This window comes from Rhinoderma darwinii, assembly GCF_050947455.1.
Source record: "Rhinoderma darwinii isolate aRhiDar2 chromosome 5 unlocalized genomic scaffold, aRhiDar2.hap1 SUPER_5_unloc_29, whole genome shotgun sequence".
Lineage (NCBI taxonomy): Eukaryota > Metazoa > Chordata > Amphibia > Anura > Rhinodermatidae > Rhinoderma > Rhinoderma darwinii.
The window spans coordinates 141020-155737 of record NW_027461786.1 but is presented as its reverse complement, the minus strand read 5'-3'; the positions used below and the strand labels follow the sequence as shown (position 1 = coordinate 155737).

Genomic DNA, 14718 nt, shown 5'->3' with positions numbered 1-14718 from the left:
TATATAAGACGGTGAGGCTCAGTCAGTCACTCAGTGTTGCCTGAGAGGGCAACACTGCAACAGCCGGCCGCCAGGCTGTCTTTTTTTTGCACAGCTAGTTGCCTCCAGGAGGCCACAAGAGGGAGACAAGGGACTGCAAAATGGAAAATAGGCATCCACCAACTTTACAGACAACTTCTCCTTGCTCCTACAACCTCCATCCTTGCACAGTTTGTTATTCTTCTAGGTAACATAGTAACAAATCCAAATTGCTGCTCTCTTTGTAGGCAAGCAAGGCTTTGTTGCAACTGCAATTCTTACTTCTTCTTGAAATGTAGGGACGACAGTACATTCCATCACATCCATCTAGTGTACACAGGTAGGTCCATTGTGGCGGGCAGGCGAGCGGGCGGGCTGCTTTATTGGCTGTTTGCTGTTCCCCTACTCCACTCCACTATTTGACTGTTGTGCTGCATCAATCAATCAATCAATCAATCAATCAATCAATCAATCAATCAATCAGTGGCTGGCTCAGGTGCAGCTCTTTAACTTACCTAAAAGGGAGGGCGGAGAGAAGACAAGGAAGGTGAATGAGGTGTTCCAATGTGAAATGCCGGAAACACAGAAACACAGACGACACACAACAAGAGGTGGCAATCTATTCATTAATTGCATTTAATCAATGAGCTCATTATCACTCATGCATTGTCCAACAGGTGTTGAAATAATGGGATTAAAAGGGGAGATCCCTTCAGAAAGACAGAAACAATAGCAAAGACAAAAAACACTTTTGGAATCTGCTTTTAGTCAACACATAAGGAAAGGGTGCACCGGTCCTGGAAATACTGCAATACCAGGTCAATGCGTGGAGTGGACAGAGCAAGCTCTATTTCCATCTCCCTGTTCTAAAAATCCATTTAATATATGGTCCCCAGATAGGGGACGTATCAGATATTAAACTGATAAGAACAGATACTACACTTGATCTTAGCCAAAAGGCCGAGAAGCGATAACCCGAACGGGCCGCGCGTTGCCCGAGCCTGCCCGATACTGCTGTTCAGCCCTTGCAGCGATTCAGCCTACTTCTAGGCAATTCCATGGGGCCCTGCAGGCTCACACACTCACAGCTACACGGGAGGTGAATAAAGGCCGGAGAGGAAGCCAGACAGGATTTGCTTCTTTTGCTTGCACCACAATGCAGTGCTGAAAGAGGAGGAATCTACATAAAAACGCCTTCCTGGCAACGCCCAAATGCCCTGCTGCCATGCAGATAAACACTGGCAGCGGCAGCAAGTGCATGCCCACAGCCACCCCTTGTTCCTTCACACCTTGTATCAGCTGTAATCCAGTCCAGTCCAGTGCTGCCTGCTGAGCAGCACTGACCAACACTGCCTGGGCCCAGGCTTTTATCTCTGAGGCCCCATTATGATGTCAGAAAGCTGGCTCTGGAATCCTGAGGGCTCCACTATGACACGTGCAAAGTTCCGTCTGAACTTTATATAAGACGGTGAGGCTCAGTCAGTCACTCAGTGTTGCCTGAGAGGGCAACACTGCAACAGCCGGCCGCCAGGCTGTCTTTTTTTTGCACAGCTAGTTGCCTCCAGGAGGCCACAAGAGGGAGACAAGGGACTGCAAAATGGAAAATAGGCATCCACCAACTTTACAGACAACTTCTCCTTGCTCCTACAACCTCCATCCTTGCACAGTTTGTTATTCTTCTAGGTAACATAGTAACAAATCCAAATTGCTGCTCTCTTTGTAGGCAAGCAAGGCTTTGTTGCAACTGCAATTCTTACTTCTTCTTGAAATGTAGGGACGACAGTACATTCCATCACATCCATCTAGTGTACACAGGTAGGTCCATTGTGGCGGGCAGGCGAGCGGGCGGGCTGCTTTATTGGCTGTTTGCTGTTCCCCTATTCCACTCCACTATTTGACTGTTGTGCTGCATCAATCAATCAATCAATCAATCAATCAATCAATCAATCAATCAATCAATCAATCAATCAATCAGTGGCTGGCTCAGGTGCAGCTCTTTAACTTACCTAAAAGGGAGGGCGGAGAGAAGACAAGGAAGGTGAATGAGGTGTTCCAATGTGAAATGCCGGAAACACAGAAACACAGACGACACACAACAAGAGGTGGCAATCTATTCATTAATTGCATTTAATCAATGAGCTCATTATCACTCATGCATTGTCCAACAGGTGTTGAAATAATGGGATTAAAAGGGGAGATCCCTTCAGAAAGACAGAAACAATAGCAAAGACAAAAAACACTTTTGGAATCTGCTTTTAGTCAACACATAAGGAAAGGGTGCACCGGTCCTGGAAATACTGCAATACCAGGTCAATGCGTGGAGTGGACAGAGCAAGCTCTATTTCCATCTCCCTGTTCTAAAAATCCATTTAATATATGGTCCCCAGATAGGGGACGTATCAGATATTAAACTGATAAGAACAGATACTACACTTGATCTTAGCCAAAAGGCCGAGAAGCGATAACCCGAACGGGCCGCGCGTTGCCCGAGCCTGCCCGATACTGCTGTTCAGCCCTTGCAGCGATTCAGCCTACTTCTAGGCAATTCCATGGGGCCCTGCAGGCTCACACACTCACAGCTACACGGGAGGTGAATAAAGGCCGGAGAGGAAGCCAGACAGGATTTGCTTCTTTTGCTTGCACCACAATGCAGTGCTGAAAGAGGAGGAATCTACATAAAAACGCCTTACTGGCAACGCCCAAATGCCCTGCTGCCATGCAGATAATCACTGGCAGCGGCAGCAAGTGCATGCCCACAGCCACCCCTTGTTCCTTCACACCTTGTATCAGCTGTAATCCAGTCCAGTCCAGTGCTGCCTGCTGAGCAGCACTGACCAACACTGCCTGGGCCCAGGCTTTTATCTCTGAGGCCCCATTATGATGTCAGAAAGCTGGCTCTGGAATCCTGAGGGCTCCACTATGACACGTGCAAAGTTCCGTCTGAACTTTATATAAGACGGTGAGGCTCAGTCAGTCACTCAGTGTTGCCTGAGAGGGCAACACTGCAACAGCCGGCCGCCAGGCTGTCTTTTTTTTGCACAGCTAGTTGCCTCCAGGAGGCCACAAGAGGGAGACAAGGGACTGCAAAATGGAAAATAGGCATCCACCAACTTTACAGACAACTTCTCCTTGCTCCTACAACCTCCATCCTTGCACAGTTTGTTATTCTTCTAGGTAACATAGTAACAAATCCAAATTGCTGCTCTCTTTGTAGGCAAGCAAGGCTTTGTTGCAACTGCAATTCTTACTTCTTCTTGAAATGTAGGGACGACAGTACATTCCATCACATCCATCTAGTGTACACAGGTAGGTCCATTGTGGCGGGCAGGCGAGCGGGCGGGCTGCTTTATTGGCTGTTTGCTGTTCCCCTACTCCACTCCACTATTTGACTGTTGTGCTGCATCAATCAATCAATCAATCAATCAATCAATCAATCAATCAATCAATCAATCAATCAATCAGTGGCTGGCTCAGGTGCAGCTCTTTAACTTACCTAAAAGGGAGGGCAGAGAGAAGACAAGGAAGGTGAATGAGGTGTTCCAATGTGAAATGCCGGAAACACAGAAACACAGACGACACACAACAAGAGGTGGCAATCTATTCATTAATTGCATTTAATCAATGAGCTCATTATCACTCATGCATTGTCCAACAGGTGTTGAAATAATGGGATTAAAAGGGGAGATCCCTTCAGAAAGACAGAAACAATAGCAAAGACAAAAAACACTTTTGGAATCTGCTTTTAGTCAACACATAAGGAAAGGGTGCACCGGTCCTGGAAATACTGCAATACCAGGTCAATGCGTGGAGTGGACAGAGCAAGCTCTATTTCCATCTCCCTGTTCTAAAAATCCATTTAATATATGGTCCCCAGATAGGGGACGTATCAGATATTAAACTGATAAGAACAGATACTACACTTGATCTTAGCCAAAAGGCCGAGAAGCGATAACCCGAACGGGCCGCGCGTTGCCCGAGCCTGCCCGATACTGCTGTTCAGCCCTTGCAGCGATTCAGCCTACTTCTAGGCAATTCCATGGGGCCCTGCAGGCTCACACACTCACAGCTACACGGGAGGTGAATAAAGGCCGGAGAGGAAGCCAGACAGGATTTGCTTCTTTTGCTTGCACCACAATGCAGTGCTGAAAGAGGAGGAATCTACATAAAAACGCCTTCCTGGCAACGCCCAAATGCCCTGCTGCCATGCAGATAAACACTGGCAGCGGCAGCAAGTGCATGCCCACAGCCACCCCTTGTTCCTTCACACCTTGTATCAGCTGTAATCCAGTCCAGTCCAGTGCTGCCTGCTGAGCAGCACTGACCAACACTGCCTGGGCCCAGGCTTTTATCTCTGAGGCCCCATTATGATGTCAGAAAGCTGGCTCTGGAATCCTGAGGGCTCCACTATGACACGTGCAAAGTTCCGTCTGAACTTTATATAAGACGGTGAGGCTCAGTCAGTCACTCAGTGTTGCCTGAGAGGGCAACACTGCAACAGCCGGCCGCCAGGCTGTCTTTTTTTTGCACAGCTAGTTGCCTCCAGGAGGCCACAAGAGGGAGACAAGGGACTGCAAAATGGAAAATAGGCATCCACCAACTTTACAGACAACTTCTCCTTGCTCCTACAACCTCCATCCTTGCACAGTTTGTTATTCTTCTAGGTAACATAGTAACAAATCCAAATTGCTGCTCTCTTTGTAGGCAAGCAAGGCTTTGTTGCAACTGCAATTCTTACTTCTTCTTGAAATGTAGGGACGACAGTACATTCCATCACATCCATCTAGTGTACACAGGTAGGTCCATTGTGGCGGGCAGGCGAGCGGGCGGGCTGCTTTATTGGCTGTTTGCTGTTCCCCTACTCCACTCCACTATTTGACTGTTGTGCTGCATCAATCAATCAATCAATCAATCAATCAATCAATCAATCAGTGGCTGGCTCAGGTGCAGCTCTTTAACTTACCTAAAAGGGAGGGCGGAGAGAAGACAAGGAAGGTGAATGAGGTGTTCCAATGTGAAATGCCGGAAACACAGAAACACAGACGACACACAACAAGAGGTGGCAATCTATTCATTAATTGCATTTAATCAATGAGCTCATTATCACTCATGCATTGTCCAACAGGTGTTGAAATAATGGGATTAAAAGGGGAGATCCCTTCAGAAAGACAGAAACAATAGCAAAGACAAAAAACACTTTTGGAATCTGCTTTTAGTCAACACATAAGGAAAGGGTGCACCGGTCCTGGAAATACTGCAATACCAGGTCAATGCGTGGAGTGGACAGAGCAAGCTCTATTTCCATCTCCCTGTTCTAAAAATCCATTTAATATATGGTCCCCAGATAGGGGACGTATCAGATATTAAACTGATAAGAACAGATACTACACTTGATCTTAGCCAAAAGGCCGAGAAGCGATAACCCGAACGGGCCGCGCGTTGCCCGAGCCTGCCCGATACTGCTGTTCAGCCCTTGCAGCGATTCAGCCTACTTCTAGGCAATTCCATGGGGCCCTGCAGGCTCACACACTCACAGCTACACGGGAGGTGAATAAAGGCCGGAGAGGAAGCCAGACAGGATTTGCTTCTTTTGCTTGCACCACAATGCAGTGCTGAAAGAGGAGGAATCTACATAAAAACGCCTTCCTGGCAACGCCCAAATGCCCTGCTGCCATGCAGATAAACACTGGCAGCGGCAGCAAGTGCATGCCCACAGCCACCCCTTGTTCCTTCACACCTTGTATCAGCTGTAATCCAGTCCAGTCCAGTGCTGCCTGCTGAGCAGCACTGACCAACACTGCCTGGGCCCAGGCTTTTATCTCTGAGGCCCCATTATGATGTCAGAAAGCTGGCTCTGGAATCCTGAGGGCTCCACTATGACACGTGCAAAGTTCCGTCTGAACTTTATATAAGACGGTGAGGCTCAGTCAGTCACTCAGTGTTGCCTGAGAGGGCAACACTGCAACAGCCGGCCGCCAGGCTGTCTTTTTTTTGCACAGCTAGTTGCCTCCAGGAGGCCACAAGAGGGAGACAAGGGACTGCAAAATGGAAAATAGGCATCCACCAACTTTACAGACAACTTCTCCTTGCTCCTACAACCTCCATCCTTGCACAGTTTGTTATTCTTCTAGGTAACATAGTAACAAATCCAAATTGCTGCTCTCTTTGTAGGCAAGCAAGGCTTTGTTGCAACTGCAATTCTTACTTCTTCTTGAAATGTAGGGACGATAGTACATTCCATCACATCCATCTAGTGTACACAGGTAGGTCCATTGTGGCGGGCAGGCGAGCGGGCGGGCTGCTTTATTGGCTGTTTGCTGTTCCCCTACTCCACTCCACTATTTGACTGTTGTGCTGCATCAATCAATCAATCAATCAATCAATCAATCAATCAATCAATCAATCAGTGGCTGGCTCAGGTGCAGCTCTTTAACTTACCTAAAAGGGAGGGCGGAGAGAAGACAAGGAAGGTGAATGAGCTGTTCCAATGTGAAATGCCGGAAACACAGAAACACAGACGACACACAACAAGAGGTGGCAATCTATTCATTAATTGCATTTAATCAATGAGCTCATTATCACTCATGCATTGTCCAACAGGTGTTGAAATAATGGGATTAAAAGGGGAGATCCCTTCAGAAAGACAGAAACAATAGCAAAGACAAAAAACACTTTTGGAATCTGCTTTTAGTCAACACATAAGGAAAGGGTGCACCGGTCCTGGAAATACTGCAATACCAGGTCAATGCGTGGAGTGGACAGAGCAAGCTCTATTTCCATCTCCCTGTTCTAAAAATCCATTTAATATATGGTCCCCAGATAGGGGACGTATCAGATATTAAACTGATAAGAACAGATACTACACTTGATCTTAGCCAAAAGGCCGAGAAGCGATAACCCGAACGGGCCGCGCGTTGCCCGAGCCTGCCCGATACTGCTGTTCAGCCCTTGCAGCGATTCAGCCTACTTCTAGGCAATTCCATGGGGCCCTGCAGGCTCACACACTCACAGCTACACGGGAGGTGAATAAAGGCCGGAGAGGAAGCCAGACAGGATTTGCTTCTTTTGCTTGCACCACAATGCAGTGCTGAAAGAGGAGGAATCTACATAAAAACGCCTTCCTGGCAACGCCCAAATGCCCTGCTGCCATGCAGATAAACACTGGCAGCGGCAGCAAGTGCATGCCCACAGCCACCCCTTGTTCCTTCACACCTTGTATCAGCTGTAATCCAGTCCAGTCCAGTGCTGCCTGCTGAGCAGCACTGACCAACACTGCCTGGGCCCAGGCTTTTATCTCTGAGGCCCCATTATGATGTCAGAAAGCTGGCTCTGGAATCCTGAGGGCTCCACTATGACACGTGCAAAGTTCCGTCTGAACTTTATATAAGACGGTGAGGCTCAGTCAGTCACTCAGTGTTGCCTGAGAGGGCAACACTGCAACAGCCGGCCGCCAGGCTGTCTTTTTTTTGCACAGCTAGTTGCCTCCAGGAGGCCACAAGAGGGAGACAAGGGACTGCAAAATGGAAAATAGGCATCCACCAACTTTACAGACAACTTCTCCTTGCTCCTACAACCTCCATCCTTGCACAGTTTGTTATTCTTCTAGGTAACATAGTAACAAATCCAAATTGCTGCTCTCTTTGTAGGCAAGCAAGGCTTTGTTGCAACTGCAATTCTTACTTCTTCTTGAAATGTAGGGACGACAGTACATTCCATCACATCCATCTAGTGTACACAGGTAGGTCCATTGTGGCGGGCAGGCGAGCGGGCGGGCTGCTTTATTGGCTGTTTGCTGTTCCCCTACTCCACTCCACTATTTGACTGTTGTGCTGCATCAATCAATCAATCAATCAATCAATCAATCAATCAATCAGTGGCTGGCTCAGGTGCAGCTCTTTAACTTACCTAAAAGGGAGGGCGGAGAGAAGACAAGGAAGGTGAATGAGGTGTTCCAATGTGAAATGCCGGAAACACAGAAACACAGACGACACACAACAAGAGGTGGCAATCTATTCATTAATTGCATTTAATCAATGAGCTCATTATCACTCATGCATTGTCCAACAGGTGTTGAAATAATGGGATTAAAAGGGGAGATCCCTTCAGAAAGACAGAAACAATAGCAAAGACAAAAAACACTTTTGGAATCTGCTTTTAGTCAACACATAAGGAAAGGGTGCACCGGTCCTGGAAATACTGCAATACCAGGTCAATGCGTGGAGTGGACAGAGCAAGCTCTATTTCCATCTCCCTGTTCTAAAAATCCATTTAATATATGGTCCCCAGATAGGGGACGTATCAGATATTAAACTGATAAGAACAGATACTACACTTGATCTTAGCCAAAAGGCCGAGAAGCGATAACCCGAACGGGCCGCGCGTTGCCCGAGCCTGCCCGATACTGCTGTTCAGCCCTTGCAGCGATTCAGCCTACTTCTAGGCAATTCCATGGGGCCCTGCAGGCTCACACACTCACAGCTACACGGGAGGTGAATAAAGGCCGGAGAGGAAGCCAGACAGGATTTGCTTCTTTTGCTTGCACCACAATGCAGTGCTGAAAGAGGAGGAATCTACATAAAAACGCCTTCCTGGCAACGCCCAAATGCCCTGCTGCCATGCAGATAAACACTGGCAGCGGCAGCAAGTGCATGCCCACAGCCACCCCTTGTTCCTTCACACCTTGTATCAGCTGTAATCCAGTCCAGTCCAGTGCTGCCTGCTGAGCAGCACTGACCAACACTGCCTGGGCCCAGGCTTTTATCTCTGAGGCCCCATTATGATGTCAGAAAGCTGGCTCTGGAATCCTGAGGGCTCCACTATGACACGTGCAAAGTTCCGTCTGAACTTTATATAAGAAGGTGAGGCTCAGTCAGTCACTCAGTGTTGCCTGAGAGGGCAACACTGCAACAGCCGGCCGCCAGGCTGTCTTTTTTTTGCACAGCTAGTTGCCTCCAGGAGGCCACAAGAGGGAGACAAGGGACTGCAAAATGGAAAATAGGCATCCACCAACTTTACAGACAACTTCTCCTTGCTCCTACAACCTCCATCCTTGCACAGTTTGTTATTCTTCTAGGTAACATAGTAACAAATCCAAATTGCTGCTCTCTTTGTAGGCAAGCAAGGCTTTGTTGCAACTGCAATTCTTACTTCTTCTTGAAATGTAGGGACGACAGTACATTCCATCACATCCATCTAGTGTACACAGGTAGGTCCATTGTGGCGGGCAGGCGAGCGGGCGGGCTGCTTTATTGGCTGTTTGCTGTTCCCCTACTCCACTCCACTATTTGACTGTTGTGCTGCATCAATCAATCAATCAATCAATCAATCAATCAATCAATCAATCAATCAGTGGCTGGCTCAGGTGCAGCTCTTTAACTTACCTAAAAGGGAGGGCGGAGAGAAGACAAGGAAGGTGAATGAGGTGTTCCAATGTGAAATGCCGGAAACACAGAAACACAGACGACACACAACAAGAGGTGGCAATCTATTCATTAATTGCATTTAATCAATGAGCTCATTATCACTCATGCATTGTCCAACAGGTGTTGAAATAATGGGATTAAAAGGGGAGATCCCTTCAGAAAGACAGAAACAATAGCAAAGACAAAAAACACTTTTGGAATCTGCTTTTAGTCAACACATAAGGAAAGGGTGCACCGGTCCTGGAAATACTGCAATACCAGGTCAATGCGTGGAGTGGACAGAGCAAGCTCTATTTCCATCTCCCTGTTCTAAAAATCCATTTAATATATGGTCCCCAGATAGGGGACGTATCAGATATTAAACTGATAAGAACAGATACTACACTTGATCTTAGCCAAAAGGCCGAGAAGCGATAACCCGAACGGGCCGCGCGTTGCCCGAGCCTGCCCGATACTGCTGTTCAGCCCTTGCAGCGATTCAGCCTACTTCTAGGCAATTCCATGGGGCCCTGCAGGCTCACACACTCACAGCTACACGGGAGGTGAATAAAGGCCGGAGAGGAAGCCAGACAGGATTTGCTTCTTTTGCTTGCACCACAATGCAGTGCTGAAAGAGGAGGAATCTACATAAAAACGCCTTCCTGGCAACGCCCAAATGCCCTGCTGCCATGCAGATAAACACTGGCAGCGGCAGCAAGTGCATGCCCACAGCCACCCCTTGTTCCTTCACACCTTGTATCAGCTGTAATCCAGTCCAGTCCAGTGCTGCCTGCTGAGCAGCACTGACCAACACTGCCTGGGCCCAGGCTTTTATCTCTGAGGCCCCATTATGATGTCAGAAAGCTGGCTCTGGAATCCTGAGGGCTCCACTATGACACGTGCAAAGTTCCGTCTGAACTTTATATAAGACGGTGAGGCTCAGTCAGTCACTCAGTGTTGCCTGAGAGGGCAACACTGCAACAGCCGGCCGCCAGGCTGTCTTTTTTTTGCACAGCTAGTTGCCTCCAGGAGGCCACAAGAGGGAGACAAGGGACTGCAAAATGGAAAATAGGCATCCACCAACTTTACAGACAACTTCTCCTTGCTCCTACAACCTCCATCCTTGCACAGTTTGTTATTCTTCTAGGTAACATAGTAACAAATCCAAATTGCTGCTCTCTTTGTAGGCAAGCAAGGCTTTGTTGCAACTGCAATTCTTACTTCTTCTTGAAATGTAGGGACGACAGTACATTCCATCACATCCATCTAGTGTACACAGGTAGGTCCATTGTGGCGGGCAGGCGAGCGGGCGGGCTGCTTTATTGGCTGTTTGCTGTTCCCCTACTCCACTCCACTATTTGACTGTTGTGCTGCATCAATCAATCAATCAATCAATCAATCAATCAATCAATCAATCAATCAGTGGCTGGCTCAGGTGCAGCTCTTTAACTTACCTAAAAGGGAGGGCGGAGAGAAGACAAGGAAGGTGAATGAGGTGTTCCAATGTGAAATGCCGGAAACACAGAAACACAGACGACACACAACAGAGGTGGCAATCTATTCATTAATTGCATTTAATCAATGAGCTCATTATCACTCATGCATTGTCCAACAGGTGTTGAAATAATGGGATTAAAAGGGGAGATCCCTTCAGAAAGACAGAAACAATAGCAAAGACAAAAAACACTTTTGGAATCTGCTTTTAGTCAACACATAAGGAAAGGGTGCACCGGTCCTGGAAATACTGCAATACCAGGTCAATGCGTGGAGTGGACAGAGCAAGCTCTATTTCCATCTCCCTGTTCTAAAAATCCATTTAATATATGGTCCCCAGATAGGGGACGTATCAGATATTAAACTGATAAGAACAGATACTACACTTGATCTTAGCCAAAAGGCCGAGAAGCGATAACCCGAACGGGCCGCGCGTTGCCCGAGCCTGCCCGATACTGCTGTTCAGCCCTTGCAGCGATTCAGCCTACTTCTAGGCAATTCCATGGGGCCCTGCAGGCTCACACACTCACAGCTACACGGGAGGTGAATAAAGGCCGGAGAGGAAGCCAGACATGACCTGCCTAGGTAGAGTCGTGTGTTAACCTTAAACCATACTATCCCCCATCCCCATTTAGTAACGACACATGACACCGAGGTTGGATGTGAAATGGCCACAGCAGCCGTTTATTAATTTCACAGTTTTATAAAAACAATTTAAATCCGAAACATTCGGATAACTAGTTAGGAATCCACCAGAGAATTCCTCCTAATAATTCACATGACCCAACATGGGTCAGAATCATAAATAACAATTAAACGTTAACATTAACCCGAGCAGAGGAAGTCCTTGAAGCCCCTTCAGATGTTCCTTTCAAGAACACACCGAATTAGCCATCTGCAAACCACTAATTACCTCCAGCCGTAAACCAGCTCGGAAGCACCGTTCACCTCTGCAGATGGCTCCAACCACTAGAAGTCCACTTCAAGGGGATAACACCCGATGAAGCCCTCAAGTGATATACCGACCACTAGAAGTCCACTTCAAAGGGATAACACCCGATGAAGCCTTCAAGTGACATACCTTCTACCAGAAGACCACTTCAAAGGGATAACACCCGATGAAGTCTTCAACCATGTACCTTTTTTGGGGGACGCATACCCCCGATGCGACCCCCCCACCATTTTGTACTGACTGGCCTCAAGGACTCCCCCCGCCAGCTGCCATGACAACAGAACCTACTCCGGAAAAAAGAAAAACATGTTAAATAAGCACACAAAATAAAACACAACGCTCATAGCCAGACGTACATAAGACCTAAGGAGTAACAAAACAAGGGTGGGAGGGTGGGAGCTTTGCTTACTGTGTGTTACTCCTCCCGCTGCTTCCGGCTCAATGCCGAGAAACAGCGGGAAGCGCAGTAACGGCCCCCCCGCCCCCCTTAACTCCTCCCCGTCCCTCCTTCAGCTCCTTCAACTTTCCCTGACCTCGTAACATTAACCCTTTCCCTACCAGGACGGTCATGTCGGCTTCCCTTAAGCCTGCAGCTGCGTCCAGCCTCTTCTTGACCTGCCTAGGTAGAGTCGTGTGTTAACCTTAAACCATACTATCCCCCATCCCCATTTAGTAACGACACATGACACCGAGGTTGGATGTGAAATGGCCACAGCAGCCGTTTATTAATTTCACAGTTTTATAAAAACAATTTAAATCCGAAACATTCGGATAACTAGTTAGGAATCCACCAGAGAATTCCTCCTAATAATTCACATGACCCAACATGGGTCAGAATCATAAATAACAATTAAACGTTAACATTAACCCGAGCAGAGGAAGTCCTTGAAGCCCCTTCAGATGTTCCTTTCAAGAACACACCGAATTAGCCATCTGCAAACCACTAATTACCTCCAGCCGTAAACCAGCTCGGAAGCACCGTTCACCTCTGCAGATGGCTCCAACCACTAGAAGTCCACTTCAAGGGGATAACACCCGATGAAGCCCTCAAGTGATATACCGACCACTAGAAGTCCACTTCAAAGGGATAACACCCGATGAAGCCTTCAAGTGACATACCTTCTACCAGAAGACCACTTCAAAGGGATAACACCCGATGAAGTCTTCAACCATGTACCTTTTTTGGGGGACGCATACCCCCGATGCGACCCCCCCACCATTTTGTACTGACTGGCCTCAAGGACTCCCCCCGCCACCGCGAAACAGGCCTTGACCACCTTAAGCCTGTGAGTTCCTCCACACCACCACCGCCCTTTCTATGCCTTCTGCTATAGCCAAGCTCCAAATATCAATGCCAACCTCGGTCAGATGAACCCCGTCACTCCTCCAGAAATTCCCCAATCCTGACTCCAAATCCCTATGCCTCACGCAAATGCCCCCGTTCTTCGCCACAAAACGGGACACCGCCCGGTTAACTTTTATCCGAGCCTTATTGACTCTCTCCACCGATCTAGCTAACCGCCAATGCTTCCTTGGGACTATGTCCGACCACACTACCACCAACTTGGGATAAGATACCCACAAACACAACAAATCATGTTTGATATCCCGCACCAACTCACGAAAAGGGCGGACTCCTAAGTCATTCCCACCCACGTGCAACACTAAAACCTCCGGAACCCTATCGAGCCGCACATATGTCTGGAATTCCGCCAACACCCTGTTCCACGACATACCTCTAAACCCCAGCCAATGCACAACCGCATCCTGTCGCGGAATGCGCAACTGGCGACCATCCGGGCGGACGTCCGCCCTCAAAGCCCCCCAGTGCACGTACGAATGACCCATCAACCACACCAGACAAGGAGGCGAATCTGAAACGGAAAACACAGTTAGGCACCACCATATAACATTTGCAAGCATAACAACAAAATTACAACATATGGGGGCGGACATAAGACTTAAACCTTTTAGACTCCCAACGACCAATACGCCTCACCCCCTCATCATCCAACCCCCAGCGCCCTGCTTCCGTTGCTGCGCCAATCCGGAAGGAATGAGATGAATATGAGCCTGCTGCAACCCCAACCGCCGTCAAACATTTTTTAAAAACAGCTCCAAACTGAAACCTGGACAAGAACGACCCGTCCACATGACGTAACAAAGGCAAATCTGGAGACCCCCTGTTTTTTGTAAAACCCCGCATGCACTCTACTGGGCACATGACCGACCCCGGGAGAGCGAACAAAACTATCAGTTTTCCCTTCCCTAATTGGTCAGTTTTTGATCTACGCAACCATACCTCCAACCGATCTGCAAAAAGGCTCACCTCCCCAGATCTCAGCCCCCCTGCCTGTTTAGTACTTGGCGACACCAACTCACCTACTCTAAATGCTCCGAAGAACGCCAACGAGAAAGCCAACCGAAACAAATCCATCTCATCTGAAGAACGACATACCGATGCCAATGAACCGCCCAACAAGCCCAGCAAAGCAAACGACACCGGCCTTCTACTATCCGCCTCCACCCTACCTCTGCGCAACCCCTTCAAAGCCTGCGATACCAGAAATTCCTTCGATACATCCCGCAAGCCCCGCAACTTAAGCCCAAACGCCACCGCGGATATAAACCGGTTCACCTTCGCTACTGAAAACCCCCCCTCCCAGGCATCCCCTAACCAATACAAAAGTGCCACCAACCTGTCTCTATCCGTATTGACATCACCCAACTCTCTTACCCACTCCTCCCACTGCCTCCAACAAGCAGCATAAGCCCTCCACGTCGTGCGCGCCAAAGACCTTTGTAACAGCTGCTCTACGGGACCGATACCAGATCCCATAGATGATCCGGACACGC

At 48.1% G+C, this 14718-nt stretch overlaps 8 non-coding genes across 8 annotated transcripts; all 8 read right to left on the bottom strand.

The window, feature by feature from the left end:
- Nucleotides 1-799: 799 nt before the first annotated feature.
- Nucleotides 800-990, bottom strand: LOC142689357 (U2 spliceosomal RNA). Its single transcript, XR_012858256.1, has one exon. It is a non-coding gene; the product is annotated as a U2 spliceosomal RNA (small nuclear RNA).
- Nucleotides 991-2290: 1300 nt separating this feature from the next.
- On the bottom strand, nucleotides 2291-2481 carry LOC142689355 (U2 spliceosomal RNA). The gene has a single exon (XR_012858254.1). It is a non-coding gene; the product is annotated as a U2 spliceosomal RNA (small nuclear RNA).
- A 1296-nt stretch (nucleotides 2482-3777) lies between these two features.
- On the bottom strand, nucleotides 3778-3968 carry LOC142689354 (U2 spliceosomal RNA). Its single transcript, XR_012858253.1, has one exon. It is a non-coding gene; the product is annotated as a U2 spliceosomal RNA (small nuclear RNA).
- A 1276-nt stretch (nucleotides 3969-5244) lies between these two features.
- On the bottom strand, nucleotides 5245-5435 carry LOC142689353 (U2 spliceosomal RNA). Its single transcript, XR_012858252.1, has one exon. It is a non-coding gene; the product is annotated as a U2 spliceosomal RNA (small nuclear RNA).
- A 1284-nt stretch (nucleotides 5436-6719) lies between these two features.
- LOC142689352 (U2 spliceosomal RNA) lies at nucleotides 6720-6910 on the bottom strand. The gene has a single exon (XR_012858251.1). It is a non-coding gene; the product is annotated as a U2 spliceosomal RNA (small nuclear RNA).
- Nucleotides 6911-8186: 1276 nt separating this feature from the next.
- Nucleotides 8187-8377, bottom strand: LOC142689351 (U2 spliceosomal RNA). The gene has a single exon (XR_012858250.1). It is a non-coding gene; the product is annotated as a U2 spliceosomal RNA (small nuclear RNA).
- Nucleotides 8378-9661: 1284 nt separating this feature from the next.
- Nucleotides 9662-9852, bottom strand: LOC142689350 (U2 spliceosomal RNA). Its single transcript, XR_012858249.1, has one exon. It is a non-coding gene; the product is annotated as a U2 spliceosomal RNA (small nuclear RNA).
- Nucleotides 9853-11135: 1283 nt separating this feature from the next.
- On the bottom strand, nucleotides 11136-11326 carry LOC142689349 (U2 spliceosomal RNA). The gene has a single exon (XR_012858248.1). It is a non-coding gene; the product is annotated as a U2 spliceosomal RNA (small nuclear RNA).
- Nucleotides 11327-14718: the final 3392 nt, after the last annotated feature.